This window comes from Hyla sarda, chromosome 4 (assembly GCF_029499605.1).
Source record: "Hyla sarda isolate aHylSar1 chromosome 4, aHylSar1.hap1, whole genome shotgun sequence".
Lineage (NCBI taxonomy): Eukaryota > Metazoa > Chordata > Amphibia > Anura > Hylidae > Hyla > Hyla sarda.
Genome location: NC_079192.1, coordinates 43,910,364 through 43,928,234, shown reverse-complemented (window position 1 = coordinate 43,928,234; position 17,871 = coordinate 43,910,364). Strand labels below are relative to the sequence as shown.

The 17,871-nt window shown below is 41.3% G+C and overlaps 22 non-coding genes across 22 annotated transcripts; 8 read left to right on the top strand and 14 right to left on the bottom strand.

The window, feature by feature from the left end:
* Nucleotides 1–112: 112 nt before the first annotated feature.
* On the bottom strand, nt 113–185 carry TRNAM-CAU (transfer RNA methionine (anticodon CAU)). The gene has a single exon. It is a non-coding gene; the product is annotated as a tRNA-Met (tRNA).
* Nucleotides 186–299: 114 nt separating this feature from the next.
* TRNAE-UUC (transfer RNA glutamic acid (anticodon UUC)) lies at nt 300–371 on the top strand. Its single transcript has one exon. It is a non-coding gene; the product is annotated as a tRNA-Glu (tRNA).
* Nucleotides 372–1,731: 1,360 nt separating this feature from the next.
* TRNAM-CAU (transfer RNA methionine (anticodon CAU)) lies at nt 1,732–1,804 on the bottom strand. The gene has a single exon. It is a non-coding gene; the product is annotated as a tRNA-Met (tRNA).
* A 114-nt stretch (nt 1,805–1,918) lies between these two features.
* On the top strand, nt 1,919–1,990 carry TRNAE-UUC (transfer RNA glutamic acid (anticodon UUC)). The gene has a single exon. It is a non-coding gene; the product is annotated as a tRNA-Glu (tRNA).
* Nucleotides 1,991–2,772: 782 nt separating this feature from the next.
* TRNAM-CAU (transfer RNA methionine (anticodon CAU)) lies at nt 2,773–2,845 on the bottom strand. Its single transcript has one exon. It is a non-coding gene; the product is annotated as a tRNA-Met (tRNA).
* A 114-nt stretch (nt 2,846–2,959) lies between these two features.
* On the top strand, nt 2,960–3,031 carry TRNAE-UUC (transfer RNA glutamic acid (anticodon UUC)). The gene has a single exon. It is a non-coding gene; the product is annotated as a tRNA-Glu (tRNA).
* A 923-nt stretch (nt 3,032–3,954) lies between these two features.
* Nucleotides 3,955–4,027, bottom strand: TRNAM-CAU (transfer RNA methionine (anticodon CAU)). Its single transcript has one exon. It is a non-coding gene; the product is annotated as a tRNA-Met (tRNA).
* A 992-nt stretch (nt 4,028–5,019) lies between these two features.
* Nucleotides 5,020–5,092, bottom strand: TRNAM-CAU (transfer RNA methionine (anticodon CAU)). The gene has a single exon. It is a non-coding gene; the product is annotated as a tRNA-Met (tRNA).
* A 1,103-nt stretch (nt 5,093–6,195) lies between these two features.
* On the bottom strand, nt 6,196–6,268 carry TRNAM-CAU (transfer RNA methionine (anticodon CAU)). Its single transcript has one exon. It is a non-coding gene; the product is annotated as a tRNA-Met (tRNA).
* Nucleotides 6,269–7,539: 1,271 nt separating this feature from the next.
* TRNAM-CAU (transfer RNA methionine (anticodon CAU)) lies at nt 7,540–7,612 on the bottom strand. Its single transcript has one exon. It is a non-coding gene; the product is annotated as a tRNA-Met (tRNA).
* Nucleotides 7,613–8,721: 1,109 nt separating this feature from the next.
* On the bottom strand, nt 8,722–8,794 carry TRNAM-CAU (transfer RNA methionine (anticodon CAU)). The gene has a single exon. It is a non-coding gene; the product is annotated as a tRNA-Met (tRNA).
* A 114-nt stretch (nt 8,795–8,908) lies between these two features.
* TRNAE-UUC (transfer RNA glutamic acid (anticodon UUC)) lies at nt 8,909–8,980 on the top strand. Its single transcript has one exon. It is a non-coding gene; the product is annotated as a tRNA-Glu (tRNA).
* A 921-nt stretch (nt 8,981–9,901) lies between these two features.
* On the bottom strand, nt 9,902–9,974 carry TRNAM-CAU (transfer RNA methionine (anticodon CAU)). The gene has a single exon. It is a non-coding gene; the product is annotated as a tRNA-Met (tRNA).
* A 114-nt stretch (nt 9,975–10,088) lies between these two features.
* On the top strand, nt 10,089–10,160 carry TRNAE-UUC (transfer RNA glutamic acid (anticodon UUC)). The gene has a single exon. It is a non-coding gene; the product is annotated as a tRNA-Glu (tRNA).
* Nucleotides 10,161–11,081: 921 nt separating this feature from the next.
* On the bottom strand, nt 11,082–11,154 carry TRNAM-CAU (transfer RNA methionine (anticodon CAU)). Its single transcript has one exon. It is a non-coding gene; the product is annotated as a tRNA-Met (tRNA).
* A 1,271-nt stretch (nt 11,155–12,425) lies between these two features.
* Nucleotides 12,426–12,498, bottom strand: TRNAM-CAU (transfer RNA methionine (anticodon CAU)). The gene has a single exon. It is a non-coding gene; the product is annotated as a tRNA-Met (tRNA).
* Nucleotides 12,499–13,607: 1,109 nt separating this feature from the next.
* Nucleotides 13,608–13,680, bottom strand: TRNAM-CAU (transfer RNA methionine (anticodon CAU)). Its single transcript has one exon. It is a non-coding gene; the product is annotated as a tRNA-Met (tRNA).
* A 114-nt stretch (nt 13,681–13,794) lies between these two features.
* Nucleotides 13,795–13,866, top strand: TRNAE-UUC (transfer RNA glutamic acid (anticodon UUC)). The gene has a single exon. It is a non-coding gene; the product is annotated as a tRNA-Glu (tRNA).
* A 921-nt stretch (nt 13,867–14,787) lies between these two features.
* TRNAM-CAU (transfer RNA methionine (anticodon CAU)) lies at nt 14,788–14,860 on the bottom strand. Its single transcript has one exon. It is a non-coding gene; the product is annotated as a tRNA-Met (tRNA).
* A 114-nt stretch (nt 14,861–14,974) lies between these two features.
* On the top strand, nt 14,975–15,046 carry TRNAE-UUC (transfer RNA glutamic acid (anticodon UUC)). The gene has a single exon. It is a non-coding gene; the product is annotated as a tRNA-Glu (tRNA).
* Nucleotides 15,047–16,406: 1,360 nt separating this feature from the next.
* On the bottom strand, nt 16,407–16,479 carry TRNAM-CAU (transfer RNA methionine (anticodon CAU)). The gene has a single exon. It is a non-coding gene; the product is annotated as a tRNA-Met (tRNA).
* A 114-nt stretch (nt 16,480–16,593) lies between these two features.
* TRNAE-UUC (transfer RNA glutamic acid (anticodon UUC)) lies at nt 16,594–16,665 on the top strand. Its single transcript has one exon. It is a non-coding gene; the product is annotated as a tRNA-Glu (tRNA).
* Nucleotides 16,666–17,871: the final 1,206 nt, after the last annotated feature.

Sequence of the window (17,871 nt, the reverse complement as noted above, 5' to 3'; positions counted from 1 at the left end):
TCATTACCCCACAGCTTTAAGCCATTCATTTGGTCCACTTGCCTTCTAAGCTAAACTCATGCCCATCTCTTAAGGAAATCAACAAAACCTCATGGCTAAAGCCAAGAAAAATTGCCCCGTGTGAGGATCGAACTCACGACCTTCAGATTATGAGACTGACGCGCTACCTACTGCGCTAACGAGGCAAGTGGCATAGTGGTTTGATCCAGTGCCAAGCGGATAATTCAAAAGAATACAAATTTTAGATCACTTTTTTACTTTTTTTTTTCCTCATACAAAAAAACTGTGGCAGAAGCAGGTCCCATATGGTCTAGCGGTTAGGATTCCTGGTTTTCACCCAGGCGGCCCGGGTTCGACTCCCGGTATGGGAATGTGTTTTTTTTATAAACTTGCAGGCAAGTTCAAAGGAGGGTGAGGTCATTTGAAAGTGAAGCGGACGGAGTTCTAGTTGGTCTTTGTGGGTGAAAAGAAAGAAATCGGAACACATCTGTTGTTAGCCATTTATTATATCCATTTTCTCAAGATCCCACTTGGCTTCAAAGCTAAACTCATCCCCATCTCCACTTTCTAACTCTATGATGCTGAGGAAGTCAACCAAACCTCATGGCAAAAGATGGAAAAATTGCCTGGTGTGAGGATTAAACTCACAGTTTTCAGATTATTAAATTCATAGGCCGACCAGATCACTGCAGAGTTAAGCAGCTGGAGTTGGAGTTGTACTTTGTGGATGGAAAAAGAAAATCATTACCCCACAGCTTTAAGCCATTCATTTGGTCCACTTGCCTTCTAAGCTAAACTCATGCCCATCTCTTAAGGAATTCAGCAAAACCTCATGGCTAAAGACAAGAAAATTGCCCAGTTTTGTCTCTCATGGCTAAAGACAAGAAGTCAACCAAACCTCATGGCAAAAGATGGAAAAATTACCTTCTAAGCTAAACTCATGCCCATCTCTTAAGGAAATCAACAAAACCTCATGGCTAAAGACAAGAAAATTGCCCAGTTTTGTCTCTCATGGCTAAAGACAAGAAGTCAACCAAACCTCATAGCAAAAGATGGAAAAATTGCCTGGTGTGAGGATTAAACTCACAGTTTTCAGATTATTAAATTCATAGGCCGACCAGATCACTGCAGAGTTAAGCAGCTGAAGTTGGAGTTGTACTTTGTGGATGGAAAAAGAAAATCATTACCCCACAGCTTTAAGCCATTCATTTGGTCCACTTGCCTTCTAAGCTAAACTCATGCCCATCTCTTAAGGAATTCAGCAAAACCTCATGGCTAAAGACAAGAAAATTGCCCAGTTTTGTCTCTCATGGCTAAAGACAAGAAGTCAACCAAACCTCATGGCAAAAGATGGAAAAATTACCTTCTAAGCTAAACTCATGCCCATCTCTTAAGGAAATCAACAAAACCTCATGGCTAAAGACAAGAAAATTGCCCAGTTTTGTCTCTCATGGCTAAAGACAAGAAGTCAACCAAACCTCATGGCAAAAGATGGAAAAATTGCCCGGTGTGGGAATCAAACTCACAGTTTTCAGATTATTAAAATCATAGGCCGACCAGATCACTGCAGAGTTAAGCAGCTGGAGTTGGAGTTGTTCTTTGTGGATGAAAAAAGAAAATCCTTACCCCACAGCTTTAAGCCATTCATTCGGTCCACTTGCCTTCTAAGCTAAACTCATGCCCATCTCTTAAGGAAATCAACAAAACCTCATGGCTAAAGCCAAGAAAAATTGCCCCGTGTGAGGATCGAACTCACGACCTTCAGATTATGAGACTGACGCGCTACCTACTGCGCTAACGAAGCAAGTGGCATGGTGGTATGATCCAGTGCCAAGCGGATAATTCAAAAGAATACAAATTTTAGATCACTTTTTTACTTTTTTTTTTCCTCATACAAAAAAACTGTGGCAGAAGCAGGTCCCATATGGTCTAGCGGTTAGGATTCCTGGTTTTCACCCAGGCGGCCCGGGTTCGACTCCCGGTATGGGAATGTGTGTTTTTTTTATAAACTTGCAGGCAAGTTCAAAGGAGGGTGAGGTCATTTGAAAGTGAAGCGGACAGAGTTCTAGTTGGTCTTTGTGGGTGAAAAGAAAGAAATCGGAACACATCTGTTGTTAGCCATTTATTATATCCATTTTCTCAAGATCCCACTTGGCTTCAAAGCTAAACTCATCCCCATCTCCACTTTCTAACTCTATGATGCTAAGGAAGTCAACCAAACCTCATGGCAAAAGATGGAAAAATTGCCTGGTGTGAGGATTAAACTCACAGTTTTCAGATTATTAAATTCATAGGCCGACCAGATCACTGCAGAGTTAAGCAGCTGGAGTTGGAGTTGTACTTTGTGGATGGAAAAAGAAAATCATTACCCCACAGCTTTAAGCCATTCATTTGGTCCACTTGCCTTCTAAGCTAAACTCATGCCCATCTCTTAAGGAATTCAGCAAAACCTCATGGCTAAAGACAAGAAAATTGCCCAGTTGTGTCTCTCATGGCTAAAGACAAGAAGTCAACCAAACCTCATGGCAAAAGATGGAGAAATTGCCCAAAGTGAGGATCAAACTCACAGTTTTCAGATTATTAAATTCATAGGCCGACCAGATCACTGCAGAGTTAAGCAGCTGGAGTTGGAGTTGTTCTTTGTGGATGAAAAAAGAAAATCCTTACCCCACAGCTTTAAGCCATTCATTTGGTCCACTTGCCTTCTAAGCTAAACTCATGCCCATCTCTTAAGGAAATCAACAAAACCTCATGGCTAAAGCCAAGAAAAATTGCCCCGTGTGAGGATCGAACTCACGACCTTCAGATTATGAGACTGACGCGCTACCTACTGCGCTAACGAAGCAAGTGGCATGGTGGTATGATCCAGTGCCAAGCGGATAATTCAAAAGAATACAAATTTTAGATCACTTTTTTACTTTTTTTTTTCCTCATACAAAAAAACTGTGGCAGAAGCAGGTCCCATATGGTCTAGCGGTTAGGATTCCTGGTTTTCACCCAGGCGGCCCGGGTTCGACTCCCGGTATGGGAATGTGTGTTTTTTTTATAAACTTGCAGGCAAGTTCAAAGGAGGGTGAGGTCATTTGAAAGTGAAGCGGACGGAGTTCTAGTTGGTCTTTGTGGGTGAAAAGAAAGAAATCGGAACACATCTGTTGTTAGCCATTTATTATATCCATTTTCTCAAGATCCCACTTGGCTTCAAAGCTAAACTCATACCCATCTCCACTTTCTAACTCTATGATGCTAAGGAAGTCAACCAAACCTCGTGGCAAAAGATGGAAAAATTACCTGGTGTGAGGATTAAACTCACAGTTTTCAGATTATTAAATTCATAGGCCAACCAGATCACTGCAGAGTTAAGCAGCTGGAGTTAGAGTTGTACTTTGTGGATGGAAAAAGAAAATCATTACCCCACAGCTTTAAGCCATTCATTTGGTCCACTTGCCTTCTAAGCTAAACTCATGCCCATCTCTTAAGGAATTCAGCAAAACCTCATGGCTAAAGACAAGAAAATTGCCCAGTTTTGTCTCTCATGGCTAAAGACAAGAAGTCAACCAAACCTCATGGCAAAAGATGGAAAAATTACCTTCTAAGCTAAACTCATGCCCATCTCTTAAGGAAATCAACAAAACCTCATGGCTAAAGACAAGAAAATTGCCCAGTTTTGTCTCTCATGGCTAAAGACAAGAAGTCAACCAAACCTCATGGCAAAAGATGGAAAAATTGCCCAAAGTGAGGATCAAACTCACAGTTTTCAGATTATTAAATTCATAGGCCGACCAGATCACTGCAGAGTTAAGCAGCTGGAGTTGGAGTTGTTCTTTGTGGATGAAAAAAGAAAATCCTTACCCCACAGCTTTAAGCCATTCATTTGGTCCACTTGCCTTCTAAGCTAAACTCATGCCCATCTCTTAAGGAAATCAACAAAACCTCATGGATAAAGCCAAGAAAAATTGCCCCGTGTGAGGATCGAACTCACGACCTTCTGATTATGAGACTGACGCGCTACCTACTGCGCTAACGAGGCAAGTGGCATGGTGCTGTGATCCAGAGGCAAGTGGCATGGTGCTGTGATCCAGTGCCAAGCGGATAATTCAAAAGAATACAAATTTTAGATCACTTTTTTACTTTTTTTTCCTCATACAAAAAAACTGTGGCAGAAGCAGGTTCTATATGGTATAGCGGTTAGGATTCCTGGTTTTCACCCAGGCGGCCCGGGTTTGACTCCCGGTATGGGAATGTGTTTTTTTTATAAACTTGCAGGCAAGTTCAAAGGAGGTTGAGGTCATTTGAAAGTGAAGCGGACGGAGTTCTAGTTGGTCTTTGTGGGTGAAAAGAAAGAAATCGGAACACATCTGTTGTTAGCCATTTATTATATCCATTTTCTCAAGATCCCACTTGGCTTCAAAGCTAAACTCATCCCCATCTCCACTTTCTAACTCTATGATGCTAAGGAAGTCAACCAAACCTCATGGGAAAAGATGGAAAAATTGCCTGGTGTGAGGATTAAACTCACAGTTTTCAGATTATTAAATTCATAGGCCGACCAGATCACTGCAGAGTTAAGCAGCTGGAGTTGGAGTTGTACTTTGTGGATGGAAAAAGAAAATCATTACCCCACAGCTTTAAGCCATTCATTTGGTCCACTTGCCTTCTAAGCTAAACTCATGCCCATCTCTTAAGGAATTCAGCAAAACCTCATGGCTAAAGACAAGAAAATTGCCCAGTTGTGTCTCTCATGGCTAAAGACAAGAAGTCAACCAAACCTCATGGCAAAAGATGGAAAAATTGCCCAAAGTGAGGATCAAACTCACAGTTTTCAGATTATTAAATTCATAGGCCGACCAGATCACTGCAGAGTTAAGCAGCTGGAGTTGGAGTTGTTCTTTGTGGATGAAAAAAGAAAATCCTTACCCCACAGCTTTAAGCCATTCATTTGGTCCACTTGCCTTCTAAGCTAAACTCATGCCCATCTCTTAAGGAAATCAACAAAACCTCATGGATAAAGCCAAGAAAAATTGCCCCGTGTGAGGATCGAACTCACGACCTTCTGATTATGAGACTGACGCGCTACCTACTGCGCTAACGAGGCAAGTGGCATGGTGCTGTGATCCAGTGCCCAGCGGATAATTCAAAAGAATACAAATTTTAGATCACTTTTTTACTTTTTTTTCCTCATACAAAAAAACTGTGGCAGAAGCAGGTTCCATATGGTATAGCGGTTAGGATTCCTGGTTTTCAACCAGGCGGCCCGGGTTTGACTCCCGGTATGGGAATGTGTTTTTTTTATAAACTTGCAGGCAAGTTCACAGGAGGGTGAGGTCATTTGAAAGTGAAGCGGACGGAGTTCTAGTTGGTCTTTGTGGGTGAAAAGAAAGAAATCGGAACACATCTGTTGTTAGCCATTTATTATATCCATTTTCTCAAGATCCCACTTGGCTTCAAAGCTAAACTCATCCCCATCTCCACTTTCTAACTCTATGATGCTAAGGAAGTCAACCAAACCTCGTGGCAAAAGATGGAAAAATTGCCTGGTGTGAGGATTAAACTCAGTTTTCAGATTATTAAATTCATAGGCCGACCAGATCACTGCAGAGTTAAGCAGCTGGAGTTGGAGTTGTACTTTGTGGATGGAAAAAGAAAATCATTACCCCACAGCTTTAAGCCATTCATTTGGTCCACTTGCCTTCTAAGCTAAACTCATGCCCATCTCTTAAGGAATTCAGCAAAACCTCATGGCTAAAGACAAGAAAATTGCCCAGTTTTGTCTCTCATGGCTAAAGACAAGAAGTCAACCAAACCTCATGGCAAAAGATGGAAAAATTACCTTCTAAGCTAAACTCATTCCCATCTCTTAAGGAAATCAACAAAACCTCATGGCTAAAGACAAGAAAATTGCCCAGTTTTGTCTCTCATGGCTAAAGACAAGAAGTCAACCAAACCTCATGGCAAAAGATGGAAAAATTGCCCGGTGTGGGAATCAAACTCACAGTTTTCAGATTATTAAATTCATAGGCCGACCAGATCACTGCAGAGTTAAGCAGCTGGAGTTGGAGTTGTTCTTTGTGGATGAAAAAAGAAAATCATTACCCCACAGCTTTAAGCCATTTATTTGGTCCACTTGCCTTCTAAGCTAAACTCATGCCCATCTCTTAAGGAAATCAACAAAACCTCATGGCTAAAGCCAAGAAAAATTGCCCCGTGTGAGGATCGAACTCACGACCTTCAGATTATGAGACTGACGCGCTACCTACTACGCTAACGAGGCAAGTGGCATGGTGGTATGATGGTATGATCCAGTGCCAAGCGGATAATTCAAAAGAATACAAATTTTAGATCACTTTTTTTTTTTTTTTTTCCTCCAACAAAAAAACTGTGGCAGAAGCAGGTCCCATATGGTCTAGCGGTTAGGATTCCTGGTTTTCACCCAGGCGGCCCAGGTTTGACTCCCGGTATGGGAATGTGTTTTTTTTATAAACTTGCAGGCAAGTTCAAAGGAGGGTGAGGTCATTTGAAAGTGAAGCGGACGGAGTTCTAGTTGGTCTTTGTGGTTGAAAAGAAAGAAATCGGAACACATCTGTTGTTAGCCATTTATTATATCCATTTTCTCAAGATCCCACTTGGCTTCAAAGCTAAACTCATCCCCATCTCCACTTTCTAACTCTATGATGCTAAGGAAGTCAACCAAACCTCATGGCAAAAGATGGAAAAATTGCCTGGTGTGAGGATTAAACTCACAGTTTTCAGATTATTAAATTCATAGGCCGACCAGATATCTGCAGAGTTAAGCAGCTGGAGTTGGAGTTGTACTTTGTGGATGGAAAAAGAAATTCATTACCCCACAGCTTTAAGCCATTCATTTGGTCCACTTGCCTTCTAAGCTAAACTCATGCCCATCTCTTAAGGAATTCAGCAAAACCTCATGGCTAAAGACAAGAAAATTGCCCAGTTGTGTCTCTCATGGCTAAAGACAAGAAGTCAACCAAACCTCATGGCAAAAGATGGAAAAATTGCCCAAAGTGAGGATCAAACTCACAGTTTTCAGATTATTAAATTCATAGGCCGACCAGATCACTGCAGAGTTAAGCAGCTGGAGTTGGAGTTGTTCTTTGTGGATGAAAAAAGAAAATCCTTACCCCACAGCTTCAAGCCATTCATTTGGTCCACTTGCCTTCTAAGCTAAACTCATGCCCATCTCTTAAGGAAATCAACAAAACCTCATGGCTAAAGACAAGAAAATTGCCCAGTTTTGTCTCTCATGGCTAAAGACAAGAAGTCAACCAAACCTCATGGCAAAAGATGGAAAAATTGCCCGGTGTGGGAATCAAACTCACAGTTTTCAGATTATTAAATTCATAGGCCGACCAGATCACTGCAGAGTTAAGAAGCTGGAGTTGGAGTTGTTCTTTGTGGATGAAAAAAGAAAATCATTACCCCACAGCTTTAAGCCATTCATTTGGTCCACTTGCCTTCTAAGCTAAACTCATGCCAATCTCTTAAGGAAATCAACAAAACCTCATGGCTAAAGCCAAGAAAAATTGCCCCGTGTGAGGATTGAACTCACGACCTTCAGATTATGAGACTGACGGGCTACCTACTGCGCTAACGAGGCAAGTGGCATGGTGGTATGATCCAGTGCCAAGCTGATAATTCAAAAGAATACAAATTTTAGATCACTTTTTTACTTTTTTTTTTTCCTCAAACAAAAAAACAGTGGCAGAAGTAGGTCCCATATGGTCTAGCGGTTAGGATTCCTGGTTTTCACCCAGGCGGCCTGGGTTCGACTCCCGGTATCGGAATTTTTTTTTTTTAATAAACTTGCAGGCAAGTTCAAAGGAGGGTGAGGTCATTGGAAAGTGAAGCGGATGGAGTTGTAGTTGGTCTTTGTGGGTGAAAAGAAAGAATTCGGAACACATCTGTTGTTAGCCATTTATTATATCCATTTTCTCAAGATCCCACTTGGCTTCAAAGCTAAACTCATCCCCATCTCCACTTTCTAACTCTATGATGCTAAGGAAGTCAACCAAACCTCATGGCAAAAGATGGAAAAATTGCCTGGTGTGAGGATTAAACTCACAGTTTTCAGATTATTAAATTCATAGGCCGACCAGATCACTGCAGAGTTAAGCAGCTAGAGTTGGAGTTGTACTTTGTGGATGGAAAAAGAAAATCATTACCCCACAGCTTTAAGCCATTCATTTGGTCCACTTGCCTTCTAAGCTAAACTCATGCCCATCTCTTAAGGAATTCAGCGAAACCTCATGGCTAAAGACAAGAAAATTGCCCAGTTTTGTCTCTCATGGCTAAAGACAAGAAGTCAACCAAACCTCATGGCAAAAGATGGAAAAATTACCTTCTAAGCTAAACTCATGCCCATCTCTTAAGGAAATCAACAAAACCTCATGGCTAAAGACAAGAAAATTGCCCAGTTTTGTCTCTCATGGCTAAAGACAAGAAGTCAACCAAACCTCATGGCAAAAGATGGAAAAATTGCCCGGTGTGGGAATCAAACTCACAGTTTTCAGATTATTAAAATCATAGGCCGACCAGATCACTGCAGAGTTAAGCAGCTGGAGTTGTAGTTGTTCTTTGTGGATGAAAAAAGAAAATCCTTACCCCACAGCTTTAAGCCATTCATTTGGTCCACTTGCCTTCTAAGCTAAACTCATGCCCATCTCTTAAGGAAATCAACAAAACCTCATGGCTAAAGCCAAGAAAAATTGCCCCGTGTGAGGATTGAACTCACGACCTTCAGATTATGAGACTGACGGGCTACCTACTGCGCTAACGAGGCAAGTGGCATGGTGGTATGATCCAGTGCCAAGCGGATAATTCAAAAGAATACAAATTTTAGATCACTTTTTTACTTTTTTTTTTCCTCCAACAAAAAAACAGTGGCAGAAGTAGGTCCCATATGGTCTAGCGGTTAGGATTCCTGGTTTTCATCCAGGCGGCCCGGGTTCGACTCCCGGTATGGGAATGTGTTTTTTTTATAAACTTGCAGGCAAGTTCAAAGGAGGGTGAGGTCATTGGAAAGTGAAGCGGATGGAGTTGTAGTTTGTCTTTGTGGGTGAAAAGAAAGAAATCGGAACACATCTGTTGTTAGCCATTTATTATATCGATTTTCTCAAGATCCCACTTGGCTTCAAAGCTAAACTCATCCCCATCTCCACTTTCTAACTCTATGATGCTAAGGAAGTCAACCAAACCTCATGGCAAAAGATGGAAAAATTGCCTGGTGTGAGGATTAAACTCACAGTTTTCAGATTATTAAATTCATAGGCCGACCAGATCACTGCAGAGTTAAGCAGCTGGAGTTGGAGTTGTACTTTGTGGATGGAAAAAGAAAATCATTACCCCACAGCTTTAAGCCATTCATTTGGTCCACTTGCCTTCTAAGCTAAACTCATGCCCATCTCTTAAGGAATTCAGCAAAACCTCATGGCTAAAGACAAGAAAATTGCCCAGTTTTGTCTCTCATGGCTAAAGACAAGAAGTCAACCAAACCCCATGGCAAAAGATGGAAAAATTACCTTCTAAGCTAAACTCATGCCCATCTCTTAAGGAAATCAACAAAACCTCATGGCTAAAGACAAGAAAATTGCCCAGTTTTGTCTCTCATGGCTAAAGACAAGAAGTCAACCAAACCTCATGGCAAAAGATGGAAAAATTGCCCGGTGTGGGAATCAAACTCACAGTTTTCAGATTATTAAATTCATAGGCCGACCAGATCACTGCAGAGTTAAGCAGCTGGAGTTGGAGTTGTTCTTTGTGGATGAAAAAAGAAAATCATTACCCCACAGCTTTAAGCCATTCATTTGGTCCACTTGCCTTCTAAGCTAAACTCATGCCCATCTCTTAAGGAAATCAACAAAACCTCATGGCTAAAGCCAAGAAAAATTGCCCCGTGTGAGGATCGAACTCACGACCTTCAGATTATGAGACTGACGCGCTACCTACTGCGCTAACGAGGCAAGTGGCATGGTGGTTTGATCCAGTGCCAAGCGGATAATTCAAAAGAATACAAATTTTAGATCACTTTTTTACTTTTTTTTTTCCTCATACAAAAAAACTGTGGCAGAAGCAGGTCCCATATGGTTTAGCGGTTAGGATTCCTGGTTTTCACCCAGGCGGCCCGGGTTCGACTCCCGGTATGGGAATGTGTTTTTTTTATAAACTTGCAGGCAAGTTCAAAGGAGGGTGAGGTCATTTGAAAGTGAAGCGGACGGAGTTCTAGTTGGTCTTTGTGGGTGAAAAGAAAGAAATCGGAACACATCTGTTGTTAGCCATTTATTATATCCATTTTCTCAAGATCCCACTTGGCTTCAAAGCTAAACTCATCCCCATCTCCACTTTCTAACTCTATGATGCTGAGGAAGTCAACCAAACCTCATGGCAAAAGATGGAAAAATTGCCTGGTGTGAGGATTAAACTCACAGTTTTCAGATTATTAAATTCATAGGCCGACCAGATCACTGCAGAGTTAAGCAGCTGGAGTTGGAGTTGTACTTTGTGGATGGAAAAAGAAAATCATTACCCCACAGCTTTAAGCCATTCATTTGGTCCACTTGCCTTCTAAGCTAAACTCATGCCCATCTCTTAAGGAATTCAGCAAAACCTCATGGCTAAAGACAAGAAAATTGCCCAGTTTTGTCTCTCATGGCTAAAGACAAGAAGTCAACCAAACCTCATGGCAAAAGATGGAAAAATTACCTTCTAAGCTAAACTCATTCCCATCTCTTAAGGAAATCAACAAAACCTCATGGCTAAAGACAAGAAAATTGCCCAGTTTTGTCTCTCATGGCTAAAGACAAGAAGTCAACCAAACCTCATGGCAAAAGATGGAAAAATTGCCCGGTGTGGGAATCAAACTCACAGTTTTCAGATTATTAAATTCATAGGCCGACCAGATCACTGCAGAGTTAAGCAGCTGGAGTTGGAGTTGTTCTTTGTGGATGAAAAAAGAAAATCATTACCCCACAGCTTTAAGCCATTTATTTGGTCCACTTGCCTTCTAAGCTAAACTCATGCCCATCTCTTAAGGAAATCAACAAAACCTCATGGCTAAAGCCAAGAAAAATTGCCCCGTGTGAGGATCGAACTCACGACCTTCAGATTATGAGACTGACGCGCTACCTACTACGCTAACGAGGCAAGTGGCATGGTGGTATGATGGTATGATCCAGTGCCAAGCGGATAATTCAAAAGAATACAAATTTTAGATCACTTTTTTTTTTTTTTTTTCCTCCAACAAAAAAACTGTGGCAGAAGCAGGTCCCATATGGTCTAGCGGTTAGGATTCCTGGTTTTCACCCAGGCGGCCCAGGTTTGACTCCCGGTATGGGAATGTGTTTTTTTTATAAACTTGCAGGCAAGTTCAAAGGAGGGTGAGGTCATTTGAAAGTGAAGCGGACGGAGTTCTAGTTGGTCTTTGTGGTTGAAAAGAAAGAAATCGGAACACATCTGTTGTTAGCCATTTATTATATCCATTTTCTCAAGATCCCACTTGGCTTCAAAGCTAAACTCATCCCCATCTCCACTTTCTAACTCTATGATGCTAAGGAAGTCAACCAAACCTCATGGCAAAAGATGGAAAAATTGCCTGGTGTGAGGATTAAACTCACAGTTTTCAGATTATTAAATTCATAGGCCGACCAGATATCTGCAGAGTTAAGCAGCTGGAGTTGGAGTTGTACTTTGTGGATGGAAAAAGAAATTCATTACCCCACAGCTTTAAGCCATTCATTTGGTCCACTTGCCTTCTAAGCTAAACTCATGCCCATCTCTTAAGGAATTCAGCAAAACCTCATGGCTAAAGACAAGAAAATTGCCCAGTTGTGTCTCTCATGGCTAAAGACAAGAAGTCAACCAAACCTCATGGCAAAAGATGGAAAAATTGCCCAAAGTGAGGATCAAACTCACAGTTTTCAGATTATTAAATTCATAGGCCGACCAGATCACTGCAGAGTTAAGCAGCTGGAGTTGGAGTTGTTCTTTGTGGATGAAAAAAGAAAATCCTTACCCCACAGCTTCAAGCCATTCATTTGGTCCACTTGCCTTCTAAGCTAAACTCATGCCCATCTCTTAAGGAAATCAACAAAACCTCATGGCTAAAGACAAGAAAATTGCCCAGTTTTGTCTCTCATGGCTAAAGACAAGAAGTCAACCAAACCTCATGGCAAAAGATGGAAAAATTGCCCGGTGTGGGAATCAAACTCACAGTTTTCAGATTATTAAATTCATAGGCCGACCAGATCACTGCAGAGTTAAGAAGCTGGAGTTGGAGTTGTTCTTTGTGGATGAAAAAAGAAAATCATTACACCACAGCTTTAAGCCATTCATTTGGTCCACTTGCCTTCTAAGCTAAACTCATGCCAATCTCTTAAGGAAATCAACAAAACCTCATGGCTAAAGCCAAGAAAAATTGCCCCGTGTGAGGATTGAACTCACGACCTTCAGATTATGAGACTGACGGGCTACCTACTGCGCTAACGAGGCAAGTGGCATGGTGGTATGATCCAGTGCCAAGCTGATAATTCAAAAGAATACAAATTTTAGATCACTTTTTTACTTTTTTTTTTTCCTCAAACAAAAAAACAGTGGCAGAAGTAGGTCCCATATGGTCTAGCGGTTAGGATTCCTGGTTTTCACCCAGGCGGCCTGGGTTCGACTCCCGGTATCGGAATTTTTTTTTTTTAATAAACTTGCAGGCAAGTTCAAAGGAGGGTGAGGTCATTGGAAAGTGAAGCGGATGGAGTTGTAGTTGGTCTTTGTGGGTGAAAAGAAAGAATTCGGAACACATCTGTTGTTAGCCATTTATTATATCCATTTTCTCAAGATCCCACTTGGCTTCAAAGCTAAACTCATCCCCATCTCCACTTTCTAACTCTATGATGCTAAGGAAGTCAACCAAACCTCATGGCAAAAGATGGAAAAATTGCCTGGTGTGAGGATTAAACTCACAGTTTTCAGATTATTAAATTCATAGGCCGACCAGATCACTGCAGAGTTAAGCAGCTAGAGTTGGAGTTGTACTTTGTGGATGGAAAAAGAAAATCATTACCCCACAGCTTTAAGCCATTCATTTGGTCCACTTGCCTTCTAAGCTAAACTCATGCCCATCTCTTAAGGAATTCAGCGAAACCTCATGGCTAAAGACAAGAAAATTGCCCAGTTTTGTCTCTCATGGCTAAAGACAAGAAGTCAACCAAACCTCATGGCAAAAGATGGAAAAATTACCTTCTAAGCTAAACTCATGCCCATCTCTTAAGGAAATCAACAAAACCTCATGGCTAAAGACAAGAAAATTGCCCAGTTTTGTCTCTCATGGCTAAAGACAAGAAGTCAACCAAACCTCATGGCAAAAGATGGAAAAATTGCCCGGTGTGGGAATCAAACTCACAGTTTTCAGATTATTAAAATCATAGGCCGACCAGATCACTGCAGAGTTAAGCAGCTGGAGTTGTAGTTGTTCTTTGTGGATGAAAAAAGAAAATCCTTACCCCACAGCTTTAAGCCATTCATTTGGTCCACTTGCCTTCTAAGCTAAACTCATGCCCATCTCTTAAGGAAATCAACAAAACCTCATGGCTAAAGCCAAGAAAAATTGCCCCGTGTGAGGATTGAACTCACGACCTTCAGATTATGAGACTGACGGGCTACCTACTGCGCTAACGAGGCAAGTGGCATGGTGGTATGATCCAGTGCCAAGCGGATAATTCAAAAGAATACAAATTTTAGATCACTTTTTTACTTTTTTTTTTCCTCCAACAAAAAAACAGTGGCAGAAGTAGGTCCCATATGGTCTAGCGGTTAGGATTCCTGGTTTTCATCCAGGCGGCCCGGGTTCGACTCCCGGTATGGGAATGTGTTTTTTTTATAAACTTGCAGGCAAGTTCAAAGGAGGGTGAGGTCATTGGAAAGTGAAGCGGATGGAGTTGTAGTTTGTCTTTGTGGGTGAAAAGAAAGAAATCGGAACACATCTGTTGTTAGCCATTTATTATATCGATTTTCTCAAGATCCCACTTGGCTTCAAAGCTAAACTCATCCCCATCTCCACTTTCTAACTCTATGATGCTAAGGAAGTCAACCAAACCTCATGGCAAAAGATGGAAAAATTGCCTGGTGTGAGGATTAAACTCACAGTTTTCAGATTATTAAATTCATAGGCCGACCAGATCACTGCAGAGTTAAGCAGCTGGAGTTGGAGTTGTACTTTGTGGATGGAAAAAGAAAATCATTACCCCACAGCTTTAAGCCATTCATTTGGTCCACTTGCCTTCTAAGCTAAACTCATGCCCATCTCTTAAGGAATTCAGCAAAACCTCATGGCTAAAGACAAGAAAATTGCCCAGTTTTGTCTCTCATGGCTAAAGACAAGAAGTCAACCAAACCCCATGGCAAAAGATGGAAAAATTACCTTCTAAGCTAAACTCATGCCCATCTCTTAAGGAAATCAACAAAACCTCATGGCTAAAGACAAGAAAATTGCCCAGTTTTGTCTCTCATGGCTAAAGACAAGAAGTCAACCAAACCTCATGGCAAAAGATGGAAAAATTGCCCGGTGTGGGAATCAAACTCACAGTTTTCAGATTATTAAATTCATAGGCCGACCAGATCACTGCAGAGTTAAGCAGCTGGAGTTGGAGTTGTTCTTTGTGGATGAAAAAAGAAAATCATTACCCCACAGCTTTAAGCCATTCATTTGGTCCACTTGCCTTCTAAGCTAAACTCATGCCCATCTCTTAAGGAAATCAACAAAACCTCATGGCTAAAGCCAAGAAAAATTGCCCCGTGTGAGGATCGAACTCACGACCTTCAGATTATGAGACTGACGCGCTACCTACTGCGCTAACGAGGCAAGTGGCATGGTGGTTTGATCCAGTGCCAAGCGGATAATTCAAAAGAATACAAATTTTAGATCACTTTTTTACTTTTTTTTTTCCTCATACAAAAAAACTGTGGCAGAAGCAGGTCCCATATGGTTTAGCGGTTAGGATTCCTGGTTTTCACCCAGGCGGCCCGGGTTCGACTCCCGGTATGGGAATGTGTTTTTTTTATAAACTTGCAGGCAAGTTCAAAGGAGGGTGAGGTCATTTGAAAGTGAAGCGGACGGAGTTCTAGTTGGTCTTTGTGGGTGAAAAGAAAGAAATCGGAACACATCTGTTGTTAGCCATTTATTATATCCATTTTCTCAAGATCCCACTTGGCTTCAAAGCTAAACTCATCCCCATCTCCACTTTCTAACTCTATGATGCTGAGGAAGTCAACCAAACCTCATGGCAAAAGATGGAAAAATTGCCTGGTGTGAGGATTAAACTCACAGTTTTCAGATTATTAAATTCATAGGCCGACCAGATCACTGCAGAGTTAAGCAGCTGGAGTTGGAGTTGTACTTTGTGGATGGAAAAAGAAAATCATTACCCCACAGCTTTAAGCCATTCATTTGGTCCACTTGCCTTCTAAGCTAAACTCATGCCCATCTCTTAAGGAATTCAGCAAAACCTCATGGCTAAAGACAAGAAAATTGCCCAGTTTTGTCTCTCATGGCTAAAGACAAGAAGTCAACCAAACCTCATGGCAAAAGATGGAAAAATTACCTTCTAAGCTAAACTCATGCCCATCTCTTAAGGAAATCAACAAAACCTCATGGCTAAAGACAAGAAAATTGCCCAGTTTTGTCTCTCATGGCTAAAGACAAGAAGTCAACCAAACCTCATGGCAAAAGATGGAAAAATTGCCCGGTGTGGGAATCAAACTCACAGTTTTCAGATTATTAAATTCATAGGCCGACCAGATCACTGCAGAGTTAAGCAGCTGGAGTTGGAGTTGTTCTTTGTGGATGAAAAAAGAAAATCATTACCCCACAGCTTTAAGCCATTCATTTGGTCCACTTGCCTTCTAAGCTAAACTCATGCCCATCTCTTAAGGAATTCAGCAAAACCTCATGGCTAAAGACAAGAAAATTGCCCAGTTTTGTCTCTCATGGCTAAAGACAAGAAGTCAACCAAACCTCATGGCAAAAGATGGAAAAATTACCTTCTAAGCTAAACTCATGCCCATCTCTTAAGGAAATCAACAAAACCTCATGGCTAAAGACAAGAAAATTGCCCAGTTTTGTCTCTCATGGCTAAAGACAAGAAGTCAACCAAACCTCATGGCAAAAGATGGAAAAATTGCCCGGTGTGGGAATCAAACTCACAGTTTTCAGATTATTAAATTCATAGGCCGACCAGATCACTGCAGAGTTAAGCAGCTGGAGTTGGAGTTGTTCTTTGTGGATGAAAAAAGAAAATCATTACCCCACAGCTTTAAGCCATTCATTTGGTCCACTTGCCTTCTAAGCTAAACTCATGCTCATCTCTTAAGGAAATCAACAAAACCTCATGGCTAAAGCCAAGAAAAATTGCCCCGTGTGAGGATCGAACTCACGACCTTCAGATTATGAGACTGACGCGCTACCTACTGCGCTAACGAGGCAAGTGGCATGGTGGTTTGATCCAGTGCCAAGCGGATAATTCAAAAGAATACAAATTTTAGATCACTTTTTTACTTTTTTTTTTCCTCATACAAAAAAACTGTGGCAGAAGCAGGTCCCATATGGTTTAGCGGTTAGGATTCCTGGTTTTCACCCAGGCGGCCCGGGTTCGACTCCCGGTATGGGAATGTGTTTTTTTTATAAACTTGCAGGCAAGTTCAAAGGAGGGTGAGGTCATTTGAAAGTGAAGCGGACGGAGTTCTAGTTGGTCTTTGTGGGTGAAAAGAAAGAAATCGGAACACATCTGTTGTTAGCCATTTATTATATCCATTTTCTCAAGATCCCACTTGGCTTCAAAGCTAAACTCATCCCCATCTCCACTTTCTAACTCTATGATGCTGAGGAAGTCAACCAAACCTCATGGCAAAAGATGGAAAAATTGCCTGGTGTGAGGATTAAACTCACAGTTTTCAGATTATTAAATTCATAGGCCGACCAGATCACTGCAGAGTTAAGCAGCTGGAGTTGGAGTTGTACTTTGTGGATGGAAAAAGAAAATCATTACCCCACAGCTTTAAGCCATTCATTTGGTCCACTTGCCTTCTAAGCTAAACTCATGCCCATCTCTTAAGGAATTCAGCAAAACCTCATGGCTAAAGACAAGAAAATTGCCCAGTTTTGTCTCTCATGGCTAAAGACAAGAAGTCAACCAAACCTCATGGCAAAAGATGGAAAAATTACCTTCTAAGCTAAACTCATGCCCATCTCTTAAGGAAATCAACAAAACCTCATGGCTAAAGACAAGAAAATTGCCCAGTTTTGTCTCTCATGGCTAAAGACAAGAAGTCAACCAAACCTCATGGCAAAAGATGGAAAAATTGCCCGGTGTGGGAATCAAACTCACAGTTTTCAGATTATTAAATTCATAGGCCGACCAGATCACTGCAGAGTTAAGCAGCTGGAGTTGGAGTTGTTCTTTGTGGATGAAAAAAGAAAATCATTACCCCACAGCTTTAAGCCATTCATTTGGTCCACTTGCCTTCTAAGCTAAACTCATGCCCATCTCTTAAGGAATTCAGCAAAACCTCATGGCTAAAGACAAGAAAATTGCCCAGTTTTGTCTCTCATGGCTAAAGACAAGAAGTCAACCAAACCTCATGGCAAAAGATGGAAAAATTACCTTCTAAGCTAAACTCATGCCCATCTCTTAAGGAAATCAACAAAACCTCATGGCTAAAGACAAGAAAATTGCCCAGTTTTGTCTCTCATGGCTAAAGACAAGAAGTCAACCAAACCTCATGGCAAAAGATGGAAAAATTGCCCGGTGTGGGAATCAAACTCACAGTTTTCAGATTATTAAATTCATAGGCCGACCAGATCACTGCAGAGTTAAG